This window comes from Mastomys coucha, unplaced genomic scaffold (assembly GCF_008632895.1).
Source record: "Mastomys coucha isolate ucsf_1 unplaced genomic scaffold, UCSF_Mcou_1 pScaffold18, whole genome shotgun sequence".
Taxonomy (NCBI): domain Eukaryota; kingdom Metazoa; phylum Chordata; class Mammalia; order Rodentia; family Muridae; genus Mastomys; species Mastomys coucha.
Window position 1 is genome coordinate 26,590,943 of NW_022196900.1, and position 20,872 is coordinate 26,611,814.

At 40.3% G+C, this 20,872-nt stretch overlaps 1 protein-coding gene across 6 annotated transcripts in view; it reads right to left on the reverse strand.

Moving 5' to 3' along the window:
- Astn2 (astrotactin 2) overlaps positions 1 to 20,872 on the reverse strand; it is a 1,002,270-nt gene that overhangs the window by 434,107 nt on the left and 547,291 nt on the right. The window lies entirely within an intron of this gene.

A 20,872-nucleotide genomic window follows, 5' to 3' on the forward strand; every position in this document is an offset into this window, starting at 1 on the left:
GAGAGAGAGAGAGAGAGAGAGAGAGAGAGAGAGAAGAGAGAAGAGAGAGGAGAGAGAGAGAGAACCTCAAGATATCTGTTCTGTTTGGGAAACTGCTATACTGCTCTTCACATTCCAGGGCCAACCTTAGCTATTCTCTTCTTTATGAAGCCAGAAGCTTTCCCTCCCCGCCTCCTCTCAGACTGAACCATCACCAGCCTGTCTGCCTCCCTGGTCTCCAGATACCTTCCTACCAACGCAGGGCCTACTACACAGGAGGAGGTTGTTCGATCACAATGCTCATTCTTCTCATTTATTTGTGCATCTTCAGGGAGGAGCTCCGAGTGATTTGTGGCTGGTGGAATAAACATTTGGGGAAGAAAAAAGGAAGACAAGAGGAGGAGGGGTGAGGGGAAGGAACCTAATTCTTCTTCCTTTCCCAGACAGTGCTGGAGCTCATTTCAACCAGCAAGCACTGCATTTATTGATCAACAGTTCTGAGATATTGAACTGTGTTTCTATTGACAGAAATAACTGGCAAGCAAGAGTGAGAAATGTGCTGACAGCCAGCAAATCACACCCCCTGTACTGGAGTGCCTGTCTATGCCAAGGGGGACAATCATTAATTTCCTGTTCCTTCACAGTTACATTTCTTGAGTTGACTGACAAGTTCATCTGGCCCTTTATAAATACACTCCCTTCTTATTCCGGGCTTCTAACTGCAACTGCCACCCAGATGATCAGCCTCCAGGGACTCACATAAACATTTCAAATTGCTAGTGATAGCACAACATGAGAGTTAAAGGAAATCTTCTTCCGGTTGTTGTATGATATAATCAAGAGAAACCACTTTCTCCTGTGCATTTGAAACCATGCCCAGCACCCATCAGGATATTGCTGATGGTTCTCCCCAAATTTAAATAAGTGACATCCAAGCACACAACTACAAAATGGCTCATTAGCATGCAAAAAGTGAAATTAAGTCCCTGGTAAAGTAGCTGTGACTGTGAGCACATTGCTTAAGTCCTTTGGGCTTCAGTTTTCTTGCCTGAAAAACGGGAAGATAGTCATGTCATTGCTGGTGAGAAAAATGATGACAGGAGCTAACAAGGACAAGAGAAACTTCCACTGTACCATTTAATCTCATGAGCCATAAGACCATTGACTATTGCATATGTGGGAGCAGTGACTCTAAGAAGGAGTGTCACCTGCTTCAGGGTGATGATTATAGAGGTAGAATTTGACCCATTATGGTAGTTGCTCCAATAAGAGAAATGCATGATTCATTTCATTTGTGGTTTTACTTGTATCCCTGTCCTGCAGTTCTATTGTTGGCAGTCACCTGGAGGTTTGCACAGAAAGAAATCTAGCCCTCAGCTTGATTTCCCAGCAGTTCATCTAGAAATAACTCTACATAACTCTTGGAGACAGCAAGGTCAAGTTGTTAGAAGCCAAAGGCTTGGCACTGATGTACGTAAGATGCTCATTGTTCAGTTTGTTTTGCTAACAGCAGCCAGCTATTCCTTGACATTTGCATCAGTGTACAATTTCTCTAAAAGACTGATTATACTTTGAAGGTGTTGAGTGATGTTAAATATGATGAACTCAGGCTAAGGAAGTTCTCTGTTGAGAAATAATCAGCCACATGCTGGAACTTTGGTGTAAGTCATGAGGTTGTTTGCTTTGTGCTATTTAATATATTTATTTTTTACATTTTAAAAATCTTTCAATTGATTCTTTGTGGATTTTACATCATGTACTCGTGCTCATGCATCTCCTGATCCCTTTGTATCTACCCTCTATTCTTGAAATGTTTCCAAAAGGAAATAAAAATGTAAATGTATTTTTAAAGATTAAAAAAATACTCACTGTTTGTCCACTTGTTTTGATGGTATTTGATCACTCTATCTCACTTGCAGCTGAATACTTTTGCCACAGTAGTGTGAGGTAACGTCTATGTTCTCCTCATATTAGATGTGGAAACAGCAGCAGAACAAGCCAAGGGTTGTGCAAGGTCTCAAAACATGCAAGTGGAGGAGTTAGAGTTCAGATATAGGCAGACCCTAAGGACACTGGATCCCCATGGGTCATAAGACATCATCCAAATAAAAGTTGGGCCCTGGTGCCTAAAGTAAGGAGGTAGAAGATTTTAGCTAGGTAATGAATGGGCACATGAGAATCCACTGTAAACAGAGTCTAACTTACAAAGGGTCTGACTTACAGTTGTTGCATGTATGATACTGTGAAAAATGCTAGGCATCAAGTAAAATTTATATTTGGAATTTTGAGTTTCAATGTTTCTTAGCTAGTAATACACAGTACAATAATCTCTTTAGGTGCTGGGCAGGAAATGAACCAAAGCTCTCACTCAGCCTCACGACCATGAGCGGAAGAGAGCTCTACAACATATAGTGGGGTATTCATTGAGAAAGCTGAGTGTGTTAAATGCATTTACCAGTTAACAAGGATTTTAACTAACAATGGGTTACTAGTATTCAACTCTACTATAAGTAAAAATACAATGTAATATTTATACATTGTAAATTATACACATATGTGGACACATATATATAGACAGGCCCATGTCATACATTCATACTTATTTGTATTATATATACACATATATGTGTTTATATAATGTGTGTATATATGTATGTTCATATATTTGTGTATATGTATATAAATGAACATATATATGTATATGTATGTATGTAGTAGCTGGAGCCAGAGAATTTACCAGAAGGTTTAAGAATGAGTGAGAAAGTACAAAGGAGAGAAAGCAGGTGTGACTATGCCAGTCTCCTTTATACCACAGTACATAGTATTCAGCTCACTGAGTTTTAATCTATTTTTAATAAAAGTAATACATTGCTGTTGAGAGGTATTTAGACTATACTAAAACATAAAATGAAAGACCTATCCATTGATCCCACTGCCCAGAGAGACCTTCAATCTCCTTTTACTCTCTTTGATACAAGCATGAATGCTCTTTTCTCTGATCACCTCATGGCTGCAGACTCAGTTTTGCAGTTTCAGTGGATGGTCACCAAATACCTAAGCTGTCAGATTAACCAAGCCAAACTATAGTGCACCCAATTCAACCTGGACTTTCGGTAACAAATAATCATTGTTCTGATATAAACATTTCTTAAGTACGGCAATTTGCTGCTTCTCTGAAATTTGTATTTAACTGGGCCCTGAGTATTTTATCTGGCAACCAAACCTTCACCATCCTCTATGGATCCCCAACTTCTTTACAAGATTTATGTACATGCCATTATCTAATAGCTAAAATAACATTTTATTATAGTTAATAGTTATTTTCTGTTTTATACATGCATATATATACATTATATATAAAATAAAACTGTCCAAGGTATATATTTTTCTGTTTCACTCATTGAAGTATTTACAGTTTATTAAAAATACATGCCCCATATAATGGTCACCTACATAAACACACACAGAGAAACTAAATATATTTTTATATATTTTTCTTCTTCTAAGGAAAGAGTCCAAGTATATTTTGACACAGGAATTTTGTGACACTTTATATTCTTCTTCAGAATTATTCAATTAAATGATCCAATCACCTATAAAAGATGTCTGGCAATGTCACCATTTTCTGAAGTACAGTTGAGCTCTGATGGAAAGTTTGAAAGGATTATTTGTGCACAGGATTCCACACTCTCTGAAGCAAGAGGGATCTAAGTATGATTCTGACTCTATCCTTGGTGACTCTCAAGAAGTCACTGTCTCCCCTACTTTCAGTCCATGAACTTGGATAATGTGGGGTTAATGGGACTGCTATTCCCAGAAGATACCTGGTATGTTTGGAACAGTTATTAACCTGGTATTAATGCATAGTACCTTTCCTATCCTTGAGCATATTTTTCTTCTCCAGTCTTCTTAGTAATTGCTTCTGTTTATCCAATGGGCCAAACCCATTCACTGTCAAGGCTCTACAACTTCCTTCTTAGGTCTGTGATCACTCCCTCTTTCTAAAACCCAGTCCCAGATGAGTTCCTGATTTGGTGTCATCTAGGAATTTTTTTTTTTTTACAATGTGTGTGGAAAGCCTGTTCTCCCTGCAACTGCTCTGAGCATTCCCAGCACACGGGATGCTTGGTCTGCATCAGCCTTCCTGTTCACTCTCCTGTACACACACACCATCAGGGAAGCTTCCCAGACTTCCCTGACATCCTGCTGGGGCTTCTCAAAGCCTTCTTCCTGCTCTCATTCAAATACACCTGAGAAGTAAGAAGTCAAAAAAAGCCTAGACATTTGCCTGCCAGTTTCTGGACAGAAAACATGACTCGCCTTTTCCTGAACCCAGCATGCCATCAGGCTTTATTCTTGTTCTTCAAAAGAATCCTTTGTGAAAGGTGTATGGGGTAGGGGAGGAGTGGTGTGAGTGGAAGGGATAAGTGAGTATCCCTAATTGGCACTTGATAGTGACAAAAATTTGTAAGTACCTCTTCTTAAATAGACAGCCACACCACATCACAATTACAAAACAAAACAAAACAAAACAAAGGGCCAAATGGTCGCAATCACATCACAATAGGAGCCCAGGCTCCCTGCTGAGAGCTTCCCCTGCATTCTCTGTGAGTCTGCCAACAAACACCGGAATAGGTGCAATATTGTCACTCTCAGTTTCTAGGTGAGTAAACGGACATCCCAGAAAGGGTAGACAGCTTGTTTTAGGTCCCAGTCAGTCAGAGAGGAGCTAACATTAGAATCCAAGGCCTTTCTAGTACTTAGACTCCTGTAGCAAGTACAGACCGGAATCTGCAACAATGCCTAGATTTAGAGAAGCAAGTGCCTCTTCAGCAGTGTTCTAGAACATGTTATGTACATTTCCCACAGACATCTGCCCTTACTGTGCACTGATGTAAATGCTCCTGTGAGAGGAACTGCTTAGGAAGCCTCCCCTGATGCCAACATATTCTAAAAACAAATTTAATACATCTGTTTGTACTGAGTTAGCTCTGGGGAGGACATCTCAGGGACACTCAGTCTCCATTCTTACGAGGAGAATGGGAGTATTTTCTAAGAGCACCCACACTTGAGGAAGATTCAAGACGTCTTCCTTCTTCTTGAGCTTCGTGTTGTCTGTAAATTGTATTTTGGTTATTTGGAGCTTTGGGGCTAATATCTACTTATCATTGAGTGCATACCATGTGTGTTCTTTTGTGATTGGGTTACCTCACTCAGGACGATATTTTTAGTTCTGTCCATTTGCCTAAAAATTTAATGAATTCATCGTTTTTAATAGCTGAGTAGTACTCCATTGTGTAAATGTACCACATTTACTGTATCCATTCCTTTGTTGAAGGACATCTGGGTTCTACTCACAGGAGCAAATATGGAGATAAAGTGTAGAGCAGAGACTGAAGGAAGGGCCATCCAGAGGCTGTCTCATTCTGGAGATTCATCCCATTTACAGTTACCAAACCCAGACACTATTGTAGATGCCAAGAAGTGAATGCTGATATATGAGCCTGATATGGCTGTCTGCCTTGCCAGAGCCTTACAAATACAGAAGTGGATTCTCGCAGCCAACCATTGGACTGAGCACAGGTCCTCAATAGAGGAGTTAGAGAAAGGACTGAAGGAGTTGAAGGGGTTTGCCATAGGAAAGATCAACAATATCAACCAACCAGACCCCCCCACCCCCAGAGCTCCCAGGGACTAAGCCATCAACAAAGGAGTACACATGGCTCCAGTTGCATATGTAGCAGAGGATGGCCTTGTCATGCATCAATGGGAGGAGAAGTCCTTGGTCCTATAAAGGCTCGATAGCTCGATAGATGCCACAGTGTAGGGGAATCGAGGGTGGGTTGATGGGTGGGTGGGTGGAAGAACACCCTCATAGAAGCAGAGTGAGGGAGGATGGGATGGGGGTTTCTGGGAAGGGGGGGAAAGTGGGAAAGGGGATAACATTTGAAATGTAAATAAAGAAAATATCCAATAAAAATGAAGAGAGAGAGAGAGAGAGAGAGAGAGAGAGAGAGAGAGAGAGAGAGAGAGAGAGAGAGAGAGACTGAGAATCACGGATCACGACTTAATTCTAAAAGGACTTTGGGTATAATGTGGGTATATTGTTCCTATGGACTCACATTTTCCTATATTAGACAGGACAGCAAATGAAGACAACATTGATTTTCTGCTTAGATCAATAAATAAGATAAATTGACCAGAAGCACTAAATACTGATTGGAGTGAACGCAACATCAACATTTACTAAGGGTAGAGGAAGAGAAACACATAGATCAGAAAAATGGAGATGCCAATACAGCATTTGGTTTTTAGTTAAAATCTGTGTTTAAGAATTAATATTTTACTCAGATCTTTACAAAATGAAATCCAAGAGCGAAATTAAGTTTTTAAGCACAATAAAACTTCATTCAGCCAGACCGATTGCTGAGAGGATTGGTTGAATTACGAAAGAATGCCATTAAATGAAAATGCACAGGCAAGGCTTAGTATTGTGGTACATGCCTTTAACCCCACCTCTCTGGAAATGGGCAAAGGCACCATTATACGTTTAAGGACGGTCTTTTCTACACCACTAGTTCTAGGACAGCTAGTGGTACATAATGAAACCTGTTCTCAAAAAATCAAATGAAATGGAATAAAATGCACACATATGATCTAGCACAATGAGCACAGTTTAGCAGTAAGGATATGATGGGACATTAAATGTTCTGCTAAGTGAGAAACACACACACACACACACACACACACACACACACACACACACGCCCTTCACATGTTTCTTCCATATTCACCACACTGTTCAGGAGACAGAATGATTCTCAGACTGAGTCCTGAGAAGAGCAGACCTTTAACAGAGGATGAACAGCAGCAGTTGGTGGGGAGACGACTCTAGGACACACTGAGGCACTAAAGATGAAGTCCAAGAGGACTGCTAGGAAGTAGTTTCTTCTGACGTTGGCAGGCCTTTGATGCTCATGAACTCACAGCAGCACTGGCTGTCTACACAAGATGAAGTCCTAAGCACTCCACTGTAGACAGGGAAGGGGTCTCCATCTATATCTGAGGAGCTTATGGCAAGTGACAACTGCCGAAGGAGGTCCTGTCAGTTTACTGCAGCAGGACAGCCCGTAGTGGATGCCCTTGTAGCCAGGAAGCACCAGCTGGATTTGGTGGGTGAGTAGAATAAGATAGAAAAATACAGGAGGAAGAAAGTAGGAAGTTGTAAGTATGTCGGAGAGTATGGGAGGAGTTGGAAGAGTGGAATGAGGGTAGATGCGATCTAAATGCATTGTATTCATGTACAAAATTTCAAAATAATATAGTTCTAATGACAATAAACAACGAAACGCTTAAGGAAGGGTAGAAAACTGTCAAGTGCTTGTTAAGGAGTAGGTTCCAGGTGGGCAACAGGCAGTTGTGTCCCTGAGAGATGCTAGGACACATCCCTGAATCTTTCCAGGGCAAGTATCCTCTATGTAATGACATCACCACTCCATAACCCCATAAGTTCCAAGAGCAAGAGACTCAAGTTTACACCTAAGGTAATTATTCTTTCTGCTCCCCTCTCTTCCACCCTCCTGGAGAGAAATTCAGATGAAGCCCATCAAGGCTGAAGGTGACCTGAGATACAAAGCACAAATAGGTAAAGCATGGCCTGCTTGAGCTCTATGTGTTGTAATTACCAAGGCAATGTGATTTCTACGGGAATCAGTATGTAACTGTACAAAGCAAAATTTGACTCTTTACATTGTGTCCAAGGCTGGCTGTCAGTAACTCTGAAACCGGACCATCACACACAGACCCAGAATTAGAGGCCCTTTAGGAAACTTCTTCTCACAGAGATAAAAACTGTACATGTGTGCTGTGCAAGCACATAAATGTACACACAAAATTAGTTAAGTACAAGGTGCTCACTGAGTCAATTGTTTGTAGAAGCAGAATTACGAAACAACCTAAATACCTTCCAATTAAGTCCTGGCTGAAAAAAATTGGAATTTTCATATGCTGGAGTGTTCTCATGCAGGGAAAAGGAGTGAATTGAAGTTATATTGTATCAACATGGAAACAGCTCAAGAAATACTGCTGAGCAGAAGAAAAAAGCACAATGCAGAATGTCTTATATATAGCATGACACCATTTAAGAATACACACTGTAAAGTCTTCCTATGAGAAGGTTACAGATATAGAAAAGTGTATTTAAGGGATTGAAATGACAACACAAAAGTCAGTTAAAGCTATTTTGGAATGACCTAGAAAATTAAAAACCACATTCATCCAGGCAGCTAGTTTGGGGTAGAGGAGAGTAGAAACAAGTCCAGAGTTAGCAATGATGTAGGTGGAGTGATTTTAGCTTTAGTGACATTGTTCTGATATATAAAAGCAGGAATGATCCATCCACTTTCAGAAAAGCTGAAAGGAGAGGGATAAATGATGAGTATACAGTTTGACATCATAGGATCATAGGCAACAATTTTGGAAATAGAATTAGAAAGACCCAGTGATGTTATACCAAAAGGCTTCTCTGCAAGAACCTATACTGCCTCTGTGTTGCAAAATGGACATGCCATTTTGCAAAGTGGAATGTCAAAAGAATGAGCTCAAATTTTTTCTCTTTCTGAGCACAGATTTGCATACTCTTTCCTCTGCTTTCTTCAAAAACAAGACATGCATATTCTAGCTGTGTTGCTTTTATTTGATTAAAGTAATTATTCATTTAATAAGTTGGAAGTTGAGATTGCTGCTTAATCCACAGAGAATCAGGAGTCTGATTGTACAGGCTTAATAGTGCAAAGGTTTCAATGTTTTCTTAATTGTCAAAACATGTCGGCACTGCACAGTGTTGCATCTGAACGTGCACATGACATTTTGCTTGGCTTTGTGGGGAGCAATTACTAAGGAGGAGACATCCCATGATGTCAGTACTGAGGCCTGGCATCAAAGTCAAAGTGATGCAGGCAAGTATGGGAAATAACACCACAACCAGTATCTCCACTTGATCTGGGTTGTACCTACTCTTCTATAATGCATATGGTAGCCTGAGACCCTTACCTGCTTTGTGTTATATAATAATGTACATAGCAACCTATAACTAACAGCTGCCTGGAGCTGCAAATATACTCCCCACTAAACAAGGGAATCATTTTTCCTCCCCTTAACTTGAACAGATTTTACTAGGCATATTTTAGTTATGTACAGGTAGGAAATAAGGAAGGCCCATCTGGCCTACACCAGTTCTGGGTACATGCACAATAAGACAAACTGTGTCCTCAAAGTGAACTTTCAGGGAGAATTCCCCATTTATCATCTTATGCCTATGCATAACCAGGCCTGCATATGATTAAAACCAGAAGAATTATGAAAAAAAGACATGCACACAAGAGAAATGATTGTGTAACTCACTCTGTCAATCAAAAGAGATAGCTATTCTTGATATGCCATGTAGCAATCAAACTCCTCCTTCTCTTGATTCTTGTAAAAAGAACTCCCAGACAATAAGCAGGACCCTGTACACTTTCTCACTCACATGGTCCACTGTTACTCTTGACAGTATAATTTCTTGCCTAAGTTATCATTTTGCTTTGAATGAGGTATTTATGCTACTTTGCAATATTTATACATCATTATTTCATTCTTTGAACATTTCATAATATATGAAATATATTTTGATTATATCTACCCCCAATCCTCCATCCTAAATCTTCCCAAGTATATTTCTCCACCCTTCATTCTTTCTAAACTTTATGCCCTCTTGGCTTTTTGTTATTTGTTTATTTCTTTTGTTTTATTTTCAAACCACTTAGTCAAAGTTGCTCTGTCTATATAGTCAAGACTGGGGAGGCATACATTGGAACATGCTGAACTTACAGGGGGGCATGATCTTTAAAAGTACACAGCTTACCCTCTTTCTGAAGACATCAACTGACAATAACTCTTCAAGTAAGGAAGGAGACACGAATGCCTCTCATTCTTGCTTGAATGGTAACTGGTTTGATCTTATATATATATCTGAAGCTCCAAGTACCTATATAATATATATATTATGCTTGAACAAGACACCAAGAATCTGGAAAGAACAGCCTAGGCCTCAATCACTAATAATTAAAGAGAGCAGCATATTTTTAACATCAGTACAGCTTGGTAATGATGATCAGAAGATGTCTGTCCCCTGACATGATCAGTTAAAGAAAATATCTTCTTTTTGGAAGTTCGCATGTCCGTATCCTACTTTCAAAGTCATACTTTTCAGGATAATTACTGTATCTCCACAAAATGATAATGGTCATGATAATAATAATAGTTACTAGTTGTAGACACCAACAGGCTACATCTTCCTCTAACCTTTACAACATCCTAAAAAACTAAGTATCCCATTTTACATAAGAAGAAATCAAGGCTCAGAGAGTGTAGGGGAGCATGAGCTGGAGAAGATATACCATTTTCCTAAGACTCTATATTTGATAACTCTGCCCAGACTTTACCCACTCATTCTTTCAGAGAATGCGTGCTTTAAAAATGGTCTAGAGTCAAACTTGAAAAATGCTGTGTCAGTCAAGATTAATTAAGGTTTTGTTTGTTTGTTTTGTTGTATTGTTTTTGTTTTTGTTTTTTTTTTAACTTCAGGAATTTTAAGAATTACCCCCTCACATGAACACAGAAATCAATCCCAGAGTATCTCATAGGATTTATGTGCCAGAGGAGATGGATCAGGGTTTCCATTTAGTTGCATGTAATCAGTGGTATTAACTAAACTAGTACATGAACCAGGGTTGGGAGGTCACTCAGTAAAGTGTTTGGCATGCAAGCATGAGGACTGAGCTCATATCTCTAGCACTCATGTAAAAATCTGGATGTGCTGGCATGCTTGGATCCCTACTGAGCTGGCCAGTAGACAGTGAGCAGAGACAGCAAGCTGGCCCAGCTCTTGATCAAACAAGAACCTGTTCTCACTTGCCTCCAGTTGTCTAGAAGCACCATTTTTCACTCTATCTCTTTCTGCTGTTGGCTTCACAAATGCCTAGTTATTACTTATACATTCAAATGTTTTCCCGTCGTTGATGAATTTAGCTGTGTGCCCCAGGATACTTGTCCCTTTGCCATCCTGGCTGTTGTCACAGTAGATTATGAAGATGGTTGGCATTTTTCATTCTACTGCATAGTCATTTCTCTCATATTTGTAACATTTATTAGAGCAACTTAAGTGAGCAAGGATTTAATACGCTGATGGTTTGAGAGAATATAGTCCATTATGACATGATTGACATTCTGACATGAAAGGAATATGAAACTCCAAGGACCTATCACAAGGAATCAGGAAGCAAAAGAAGTCATCCTGGGGGCAGGGGTAAGATATAACCCATACATTTCACTGCTATAGTCTATAACTGCCAGGAAGGCTTCTTACTACGATCCCACAAACTCTAAGAACAATTCAGTCTGCTTGGGGGAACCAAGTATTCCCCTAAATCTGTAAGGGGCATTTTATATTTAAACCATGACCCTGGGCCCCTAATCCCCATTGGATGGTAGTCATTTCATCAAGCAAAATACATTTATCCTAACTTTCATGGTTGCCATAGACTTTAGAGTTCCCATTAATTCCAAAGTCTTCTCTGAGAGTCTTAACTATGAATTATTGTAAAAACAGAACACAAGTCAAATAATTCCAACATGTCTCACCAAGTAAGCATTTCTATTACAAAATGGGGAATGGGGACAGAGCAAGGAAAGACTGGAACAAAGAAAAGCAGAAATCCAACAGCGTCAGCACCATGTGCTTGTTGTAGCTACCATCTCGACAATATCCTGGGCTCTACCAGAAGTTAGGCTTTATGTGCCTTCCAACCCACCTGGAAACTCCATGAGAGGATTCCAATTCTGATACACATGGCTATCCTCAGGACATTCAGAAACATTCATACAAGTCTCCAAGACCTGAAACTCTTTCAGTTTTGTAACTAGCACATAGATAATACTAGATTCAGCTGTCAGCTCAAGATGACAGCTTGGTCCCCCTGGGCTGCAGCTGCAGTGATCATCATTGTAACTGAACCTTGAAAAGAATCTCCTTTGGGTGGCCTTCTTATCTTGTTTATCAATTCTTTAGTACTCTTTACACCACTCTCTGCTTTAAATGAATTTGCATTTTTCTTACCCTGAGGTCAATGTGGGTGGGATCTTGTCCCTCACAGATAACAGCATTCCCATTCCATTGTTCTAGGGATGGTTTCTCCTCCCTAAGCCCCTGTTCTCAGTCTTCAACTTTCTCTGCTCGATTTTTTTTTTCCTTCACAAAACTATACATTTTCCCTGCATTTTTTTCTGGTCTACTATATATTTTCTCCCACTGTACGTCAGTAATCATGTCACAGTCTGAATATTATGCTATCTTGAAATTTCCTTCAATATACAAATCAGTCCATCACTTTTGGATTCAGTGTCATTCAAGATTTCAGAACACAGTGGAATAGATACAGACAATTCAGCAGAATTTAGCATGAAAAGCCTCTAGTCCAGTTCCTGATAAAGTCCTTGTTCCTTTCCGAAGCATCCTGAATATAGCCTCCACAGTCCACATTTCTGTCTGTGTTTTGGTCCCTAGCTCCCCTCAGAATCACCCATAGTCTCTGACTGCAACACGGTGTGGCTTCTCTGGACCTCAGTCCCAAACTCTTCCTTAGTCATCTGACAAAGTGCAAAGCACTATGAAGCATAGGACTGGGCTTGAAACTATAACTACTTCTCAGTAATAATTTTCTGGTAGTTTCTTTTTCTTCTTTTTCATTGTGACAGGATAAGTGACAGAAACTATGTAGTGGTGAAAGAATTTATTCTGGATCATAGTTCAGGGATCCTTGTACCCTGTTCTTAGTCCCACCACATTGTGTAAAGTAGTAGTTTTCGAGGTTGTACCTTGCCCTTATAAACTCCATTTTACAAGCAGCTTTTGATTCCATTTTGAGGATGGAGGAAAACTGCAACTGAGTGGCTCTGGAAGCAGCACATCTACCTGGTACCACCCATGAAGCACAAATTGACAAATGAGTTATTTCCTGGAGTAGAAAAGGGTGCTAGCATATAAAATAATCAGAATGAATTTAATCTATAGGAATATGCAGGCATCTTAAGATCATACTAGAGAAAATACAGGCAAGAATTTATCACACATGCCAAACTAAGAGTATAACTTCTTCATTTGGATCGCATAAAGAGGTTGACAATCAGCACTATGATGACAATGGCACCCACTGATTTGTCTTCTGTCACTTAGTGTATGTGTCAAAGACAGACACACAGAAAACTCTTAATGATCCTTAGGAGTTCAGGAAGGCTCAGTCCCTGATGTTGCTGTGGTCTAATCAACTCCTACTGCCTTGACCTCTTGTCCTTTGTCTGTCTGCTGTTTATTTTGGCTCTGGACCTGGTCCAGTCAGTTTGCCTTGAAACTGAATTCAACTCTGAGTACTTGCTCTGAATTTTAAGTTCACAGTGATTTGACTCTTCAGATATTTGGGCCCCTTGTTGTATCAATATGCTATTTATTTACATTTCTGTCAGCCTACTTTTGAAACATTTGAACTCGGCTGCAGCCTCTTTGACCCTTTGGATCTACTTCTATAACATGTGCACCTGCACACACACACACACACACACACACACACACACACACACACACACACACAAAACCGGAATAAAAGAACCCACATTTGCGTAGTCCAGATTACCATGAAAAGTACAATGATCAGGCAAAGGGATGCCTTTGTAGCCTCCTTATTCTGTGAGTTACTTGCGACTCAGTATACTCTGACATTGTGCAAAGACATATGTCTGTTCTACTATGTTCCTGCATGGCACAGTCAGGGCAGATACAGCTCATCAAGGCAAGGAAAGCGTGCCAGTGAGATGAGATCCTGTTCGTAGACATGGGAGGATGATGTTGCTAGTTCACACCTCAGCAGATAGGCAGAAAAGTCAGCTGGAATCAGTGCTGGGCTATAACCTGCTATTATTCTCCCCTGCTTTCTTGGAAGACCAGCTAAGCCTCATGTCCCAAAGCTTGCTCAATTTCCCACAACAGCATCCCTTAGCTGGGAATCAAGTAATCAAATGGACCCGTGGGATCAAACAAATTAAATCATAAGTTTCTTTAAAACTTTGGAAGACAAACAGGCTCACAGGAATAAACCCAAGATAAACACTGTGTGTTTCAATCTTGGCATTTGTGTGTGTGTGTGTGTGTGTGTGTGTGTGTGTGTGTGTGTGTGTGTGAGAGAGAGAGAGAGAGAGAGAGAGAGACTGCTCCTCTGCAATTGGTGAAAAAGTCAAGCTCCTTGTTTTGGCTCTTTGTGATCGTAAAACCCAGCAAATGCCCCTTATAAGTCCTTTGAATGCTCTCCAGGGTACCATGTTTTGTAGAGAATGAGAATGATGACCAGTTTTCTGAAATAATCTCTGGCCTCTGCTTTGGAGGCTTCCTCCCCCCACCTCCCTTCTTCCAGTCTTGGCTATTTCAGGAAACTGAAAAAGACAGCCTAGGGAGCTAATCCTGGGCTTCACTTCAGGGAGGGCTGAAAAGGAGGTGGGGGAGGCAGATTTTCCTGTACAGAAGACCGTGTGTTCCTTTTGAAATGTCCTAGCGGAAATAAATGTACAACCTATTGTAAGCGGCTAGGAGCCACCAGCAGGAGTTGGTGTGATACAAAAGGGGCATTTGTAACAGCACAAAACACTTAGCACTTTACCAAGACATGCACAGGATACAAAATGAGAAAGGCCCCGACGAATCTGCCAGGAAAGCAACGTGCCTTGAATACAGGACAGCAATCACTACACCCGACCTGTAGTCTTTATATTCTTAAGGACGCCACTGCTTCTCTGTGGCATTTGGAATGGAGAATTTGAACACTAGTAGGAAAGGCCAGGTGTACCCTCTTTTGTGCCTCCCACTCAGGCATTTGGCTCTGTCCTATCAAACAGACAGCCCTCCTCCAACATTCCAGGTGCTGAGGGCAAAAGAATCCTACCTTACCAACAATGTGACTAACTACTGAAAGCTATATATACAAGTAACAAAACAATAAATGTGTTTTATCTCCCAAAATATACTTCCAAAGCAACCAGAACCTGTAAGGCTCAGATGAGACCACTTGGAATTCCTTCAGCTGGGTGGCCTAGGGTGTTCCTCCCTATAGTCACAGAACTCAAAGCATCCACAAAAGATGCAATGACTAAATCAGTCTCCTGCTCTTTTTTTCAGTTATAAGAGCTGAAGAAGACCATATCTTTAAACAGGAGAGTGGGAAATGCCCTCTACTTTGAGTATGAACTTGACTCTTTGTAGCTTTCTGCCATCATTTCCATTTCTCAACTCTCTCCCATAGCCAGGCAGAAGAAGCAGTGCCTCCTTGATTTCCATAGACCACCAAAGCACCAGATATCAGCCAACTTCTAAGGAGGGATTTGTGTTGAGTGGTGTGCATGTATGTGTTTATCTGGCTCTGTCTGTCTGTCTGTCTGTCTGTCTGTCTGTCTGTCTGTCTGTCTGTCTATCTGTCTGTCTCTGTGTGTTTATCTGTCACTCTCTCTCTTTGTGTGTTTATCTGGCTCTGTCTGTCTGTCTGTCTGTCTATCTTTGTGTGTGTGTGTGTACCAAGGTCTATCCAAGAGCTGCAGAGAATCAGGAATGACTACAAACCTTGTCATTGAGAGTTTCAAGGAGAATGGACTATACCCAGCCCCTCTGGGGCTGCTACATAGCACATGTAAGAAGAGTCAGGAAAAGTAAACATGTGTAAAACAGGTATAACTAAGAAATTAATCCTGCATATCGGCCCAGAAAGAGACCAGAATACATTTTGTTCAATGTTATGGGAATAATTAAAAAGGCAGAAGAAACTTGTAAGCAAACATTACTTCATGTGAATCTGGACAAAGAACACTGCAGAAAGCATCTCCAGCTATTCTAGGACAAACAGGCTCTGGCGGGATGGAGTTTAGAGACTCAAACTGTGTAGACTCTTCCTTCCATCTCCAGCCTCAGTAGAATGCCTGGTGGTCTGAGCCCCACACTTTTAACACTGGTACTCCACACACTTTACATTCTGAGAACCACACTTTTAACACTGGTACTCCACACTTTACATACTGGAGGTATGTTTGATTGAATAGTTTGCCTTTGTGGGTTGGTATGACTGGGATCTGATTCCTATTGTGCCCAAACATCTGGTAACTGTCAGAGAGTTCATGATAAAACGGGTTGAAGTAGGAGCTGAAAAGATGGTTTACTGAGTAAAGCAACTACTATTCAAACACAAGGACCAGAGTTTGGATACCCAGTATCTATCAAAAATCTAGGGGTGACAGCATGCTTTTGAGACCCAAAGAGAGAAAATGATGTAAAAACAACAATGTTTTAGGGATTCTGCACCTCACATTCCTACATGCTTACACCCACACTGTAAACACCATCAGACACACACATCTTCACCACCTCACCTGAAGAAACTTTAAAATGCAGGGAATGAAAGATGTCAGCTGTTAATGGGATATTTGAGATCCTTAGATTTCATTCCTTTAGAAAAGGAATTAGATAAAGAATCAGCCATTCCTTTAGATATATGCACACCAGTTTCATCATGGAAAGAAAAAAGTGGGAAGGGTAGAAATCAGAAACAATGAATACTAATGAGGAATAATAAAGAGGGAATACTTATGAATAATAAGGGACACAGTACCATTACTGTCATTTAATTCATGGTCATATTGATACTGCAACATTATATCCTCTTTATGTTTTTCTACCAGGTTTTTTTCTACTAACCTTTATCAAGCAGCTGCTCTGTCATCTTTAAAAAAAGCATTGCATACATTTTTGTCTTTGAGAACAAGCCTTTCAGATAGCTCCATGATTCCCTTTCTGTAGACGAAAATATTGGGACAAGAGAAGTTAAGGTACTTGTCTAAGAACTCACATCTATACAGTAGTAGATATAACTTAGAACTTGAACCAGTCATATATCAGATACTTAATAGGAAGATGATGCACCCATAACTTAGGGGACCAGACTCTGTTTCTTTTGACTTGTGATGACAGTGCTGGGTAATGCATTTCCTAAGGTCTAAATATGATCTGACTGCTGCAAAAGTCATGCTGAAACTTAATCCTCATTATGAGCTAGTAAAAGATGACAATAAATGGCATCTTGATGAGATGATTAAGATGCTGTCTTTACTGATGCAGTAATTCATCCATGCAACTAGAGGGTGGATGAGATAGTTTGAAAGTGGAGCTGCCATGGAGCCAGTTTGGCTAGGATTCTCTAACATCCTTTGGATTCTGCTAGTAAAACGTCTAATTAAGTTCAGGGTGAAACTTTCCAATCTTGAAAAAGAATTGAACATCAAAATTAGCCTTATCTGTAATTTTTTTCAGCCTCTGTTATTAGGTCACAAGCAACATAAAAATGTCTGAGACTAGTGTTTCTTTTACTAAAAACTAAACACCTGGGGTTTGAGGTTATCTGAGCCTCTGGTACTCCTTGGGGGCCATGGCATCCCAGTCCTCAGTCCAGAATTTACAGGGTGAATCTCAGTTCTAGGCCTAGAAAAATGTTCCCACCTTTGTTTTGCAGCATGCCCTGCTTTTGCTGAGAAAAGTAGGCCATAGTCTTTCCCATTGGTCTTAAGCATGGCTAAATGGGGGCCATATTTCACCCTAGAAGCAACTGCTTTTCAGGAAAGGCATGTGATTAAGAACGATGGATGGCAGATAATATCCATTACCAACACCTGTACTGTGAGCAGGGATCTTATTTAGCAGAAAGGACTGATGTAAGAACTAGATCGTTGCTGCTTAAACTAAAACACAAAATGTGGCAGACATGGTGAAGAATGGGAGGGGGGAGTTAGGGGGAAGAAAAGGGAAAGAGAGACCCAGCATCTGCTATACTTCAGCCCTGGGTCCGGAGCCCCAGCCCTTTCTGCTAGCTGACAGAGAGTGCTGGCACAAGTTGTCCCTTTAGCTGTAGTGGGGGTGGTGGACAGAGGCTGTGGCTTTACCTGGACAGATTCCAGTATGTTCCTACATGCTGTGCTTTAGTAAAGGTGAACCAATAATTTTAGAGAGAAAGAGAATGATTAAAGAACCCAGTAATATAAGGTGAAGACAGAGTTAAAGTCTAAACGATTAGGGCAGGATGTCAGCTCTGTTACTTCCTTGCTTCAAACCCAGCCATGTCACAGCTCCTTGCATAGTCTGCTGTTGTCTTATTTGTAAAGTAGGTTAAAAAATAATACCTCATATTAAAAGCAAAAATGTCTTTCTAAGTAAAAGGTTCTACTTAACAAACTAAAGAAGCAAATAAATGCCCTTTCTCATGTGAATAATGATTCAATGTGAAATTCATTAACATAAACCATATGATAGGCAAAGATTAAAACAAGAAAAAGAGAAAAAAGAAGACTAAAGAAACTGGCATTTTTTGAGAGTAGGGAAAAGCCTGCTAAAACTGTCTAGGAAATTTGTATGTTCCCACAAAGTCCTGGGAAATGAATTGCATTACTAACATCTCATTTTAGACTCTTTTTCATGGGAGAATTTTAGGTGCTTCAAAGTAATAGAGACTTTTGAGAATTGTAAAATAATAATAATAATAATACCTCATGAAGCTACTCTTGAGTATGAAGTGAAGTCATGTGTTACAGATTCTTAGCCAGAGCCTGCCATATAGTTGACTTGAAAGTGAGACTTGGCCCTTTCCTCCCTTCTCATCACCAAAATCATTTCCACTGTCTTTAGCATAGATAAGGAAGCTTTGTTATGTAATACTGGTATTTTTCACTAAATTCTCACAGAGGAAGAGAAGGCAGTTCTTTGTTGCTGCAGTGGCAATCTATAGTTGATTGACAGTTATGAAATCCAGAAAGCCCATAGGCAAAAAGCAGAGGGAAGGTGGCACTGGCCTGGCACATTCTTCAGTTGCTGTGGGCACTATTATTCATTATTATTTGTAGTTTTGTTTGTTTGTTTGTTTGTTTGTTTTTATTTTTGAGGCAGAGTTTCACCTTGTAGCTTGTTTTGTCCTGGAACACAATATGTAGTCTAGTCTATCCTTAAATGATCTGTTTTACCCTCTGCAATGCTGTGATTATAGGACTACGCCAACAACTAGTAGCCCTGCCCGTTCTCAGAATTACAGTGACCTCCCTGCTTGTAGTGAGCTGTACAAGTAACTCTTACTACCATTAATGTTGAGACTGGACATTTATATTGAATGCAGTAAATACATAATGTACAAATTATATGAGAACTGATGGATAATATGCATTATAATGCAACATGGGTACCTAGGGATTGGGCTGTAGGCATATGGGTGCAATGAGACTTTTACCATCTGAGAGATGTGTATTTCCTAACAGCAAACACTAAGGGCCAAGATTCTGAAACAGATGTAAGCCTGAAGAATTGAGCAGCAAACAGGCCAAGGAACTAAAGGGGAGTGAGTCTGAGAACTGCAAGAAATGATAGAAGCAGGAAAAGGTCAGAGCAGAAAGGGACTTAAGGGCAGGAGAAAGGACAAGAGATTCATTCTAAGTGTTCTTCAAAAGCCAAGAGCAGGGTGTATCTGGGCAGGCGTAGACAAGATCTGTTTTTTGTCTTACAATGATAATCCCACTATTGTGGGACAGTGGAGAGTGAATTATAGAGAGCCAGGCAAGAGTAGTAGTAGAGGCCAGTCAGGCTACTCCCTCTTTCTGCTCAAGGTTGATGATAGCTTGAGCACCGGAAGGTGGCTGGGTAATTTTTAAATAATGGATACATTCTCAAGGAAGTTCGGAGTTGGTTTCGGTGAGAATAATAACTGATCAAGAATAACTACAAATTTTCTGCCTGAGTATTAGGACACATTGTGGTTCTGTGTCCAGCACGGGGCCAACTGTGAGAGGATCAGGTTGAAAATAACAAGCTCATTTTCAGACTTGCTACTTTTGAAATACCTATAGCCATCTAAATGGAGACACATTATTGGTGTGGGCCAGGACTAGAGTGTTACAGGAAATTGACATAGTAGTGAGAGGCCTGAACATTATGTCCTGGTGTCCTTTAACATTTGAAAGGTTAGGAAGTGACGTCCAGCAGGGAGCCTGAACAAGGCCTACTTGGGAGAAAAACAGAACATGGGAGGCAATATTGCCCTAGACTTGAAAGCAAGAAAGAATATTTCCAGCAGTAAAGAGTGACCACTCTGAGAGAGGCAATGAAGAGCCCCAGCAAGTCAGCTTAATGACTGAAATTATTTGTTATCTGTGTTAGATTTTTGTTTTGTGACAATATATCTCACAGATAATTAAAAGGAGAGAGGATTTACTTCAGCTTATGGTTTCAGGTTTCATTCATGGTGATGAAGGTGGACTGGACCCCTTACAATATGGCAGACCAGGGAGAAGAGAACAAGAATGAAAATGGTCAGTGACCTCCCAAGACTCACTCTCAATGACCTACTTCCTCCAGATACACACTTCCACTCCCAGTTTCCAGAAACCCAAGAGAGTGACACCAGGTGGGGATGTAACATTTGAACCGTGAGTCTGAGTCTGTGGGGAATTCAGACCTTAATTGTTTGTGTGTGTGTGTGGTAGGGGAGGTAAGCAACTCCTGTTTTGTCTTACTTAATAGTCCCTGTGATAATTTAATAATTTTAGTCATATATTCACAGACACAGGGACAGTAAAAGTTGTATGATACAAACTGGGAAACACTCAATGAAATTCTTGACCATTTTTATCCACTGCATTCAAGATTGTGACACACTGTACTATTGACCTGCCTTCTACCATGGAAATCCCAGGAGACAAGAGGATAACTGAACACAGCTGTTAATATCTGCAGTTGTAG